The following is a 2,780-nucleotide window of genomic DNA, read 5'->3' on the forward strand; positions in this document are numbered from 1 at the left end:
ATCGCTGAAGTTTCTCGGAAAGAATTTCTACGGGAAATTAACAAACAAGCAGATACGTAACAATATATTTATACAATTTGAATGTATTATATATCTGTTAACACATCTATCCACCACTTACTGGCACCATTAGTGCGAAAAAAAACATTGAAAGAGCAGGGGCTAATTAACAAAAAACGAGCACTTTTCAAACATCGTAGGGCAAGCCTTTTGTTTGAGGGGGAAGGGGTAGAGGAGACTATGTAGACTGTATGTTGCCTCAGGTACTCATACGGTAAAAACTATATAAGCAAACAGATCTTCTTTTATTCTTATTCAGTGTCCCCTGATGGAACAGTGGTAAGTGTATGGACTTACAACGCTAAAATCCGGGACTCAGTTCCCCGCGGTAGATACAAAAGATAGCCCAATGTGGTTGTGTTGAGAAAAACAATATCAAACTGAACAGTGACTTATAGCGTATTAATACATAATAGCATATCACAATTAATATTTTACTGTAAAGACCACCAAGTCCCTGAAATATTTTTTATCTCTAATAACTCACAGTCAGTAATGTGTGAATTCAACTGTATCTTTTCGAAGTTGTTGGCAATATTTATGACAGAGAAAAAAGGGCTCTTTTAGGGCAGTAAGGCAGGGGCTTGAGCCCGTTCAGGCTGGTACTCGTCAATTTATTGTTCTATATGTGAAAATTATTTTAATTAGACAAGGCATTTAAATATTTCATTAATATGACTACTTGATGAAAAGTGCCTAATCAGTTTTTTTCCCAAATTAAAGTCAATATCTATAGACTTTTTTTATTTTTTCAAAGTGACAGTATTAAAGAATTTCAGTGTTCAACGTCACTCACTTAACAAGTAATAATGTAATGATTATCCATAAATTTCTTCAACGTAATCAGAAACGTAAGGAAATTATCTAAATCAAACCTGAAATTAAACAAAGCTAGCATCGTACACCGTTCATTTTGGGTTATTAAAAAGGAACAATAAAGTGAAAATTTTAATATTCCACTCCAACACTGCGATATTAGCATTACACACAAGCAACAACAAAAAACAATTTACGTGATCGCATTCTCTGTTAAGAAATCTTATAGCACTCTCGAATACAGCGCCACTTCTGTGAACGGTAAATCTATTATAAGAAATACATTAAATTTGTTATACTTTATTATCAAAAATAATGACAGGCTGTCAAAATGCGTGATTTATTATTTTTATTTCGTCGTTTCTGTGTTAATTAAAACCGTATATTTTTAGTAAATGTTATTAATGATAATAGAAAAAACAATATGTCATAAAAACATTATCCATAGATATTCAAAGTAACGTTAAAGTATTTAAAAAGTTTCTTTATAGATTCAAGTTATACAATTACAACTGTGTGTGCGATCCACATGAGGGCGTACATGTCTGGCGCTTGTTAAATCAAAATATTTAACTGTTTCAATAAATAATTTTGCGAATCTGAGTATTTTTAGATCGACTTTTTTTCCAGTGAAAAATAATTCGTTTGGATATATTAGAATCGTTCGATTGGTTTCGTAAGTTATAAAAAAGTACAAGTAAAAATATACCCCATGAGGCTAGGATCGATGTTGGTTTCAAAGACATTCGGTCTACATCAATGTTTGATTTATGCTGGATCTTGATGATCTATCAGTCTATTTACCTATCTAAGCAGTAACTTAGAAACGATGTTTAATGTCAAAGAATGGTGCTCCGAAACGTACTGTGTTCCTTTACTCTCTGTACATACAACAGTAATTTAGAAACGATACTTAATGTCAAAGAATGGTGGGGTTCGAAACGTTCAGTTGGTATACTGTTGTTATTTTTTAATTATTTACTTGAATGACTTAAAAAATCAACTTCATGCCAACTACACTTTGTAGTAATCTGTAGTAACTCTATGCAATCTAGGGGTAACTTCGCTTTTAAATCAGCAATTTTAATCAGTAAATTATTTTTCCAAAGTCACACTATTAAAGAATTTCACTGTTTTCCGTTCAATTACACTAAAAAAAAGCGTTTGCATATTACTGTAGAGGAGGTTCTAGTTACTAACATCAAAATTACCATTAGCAGACGTTGTTTCAACTAGATTGTTTCGTTTATCTTGATCATTTATATCCGTGCTGTAACTTCTGATGTCTTATCTTCTTGTAAGATGCTAAAAAAGGGTTAGTTATTTTTGGTTTACTCTGTAGAATATTGTTAATTTAAATTTTATCTCTCCATTGCAGAGGTGACATAGTTTTAATTTTCCTTTTTTGCATACAAATAGCTGATTTTACATTCAAAGTTCAGTAAGAGGGTAGACTAGCGGTGAATTTCTGGAGTAGTGTGTGAAAATAATCCAGCTTTTGTATTAATATTGTGAAATATAATTGTTCTTTTTTTTTTCGAGACAAATTTATAGGTGAAGGGTAAATTTGTGTTTTCACCAGAAGATAACAACAACAAATTTGTGGTAAAGTATGAAAAGAAAGTAATTTAAGAAATTGTTACATGTCGAAAATATACAAAAGCAGATTAAAAACAACAAATAAATGTACTTCAAAACAAATATACAGTGTTTCAAGTGTGTTGTTATTTCATTTTGACGACTAAAGATTTTTCCAATCATCCGGTTACGAAAAGAAGCACGTTAAATGAGTTTTACTACTATTACTGGGGCGGCTATTTGAACTAGTAGTTACTAATCGTAGTATTCATATCTCATTGAAAAAAAAAGAAATTAGAAAAAAGTGAACATCTTCTAAAAAAGGA

The sequence above is a fragment of the Limulus polyphemus genome, unplaced genomic scaffold (assembly GCF_000517525.1).
Source record: "Limulus polyphemus unplaced genomic scaffold, Limulus_polyphemus-2.1.2 Scaffold1886, whole genome shotgun sequence".
NCBI classification, from domain to species: Eukaryota; Metazoa; Arthropoda; class Merostomata; order Xiphosura; family Limulidae; genus Limulus; species Limulus polyphemus.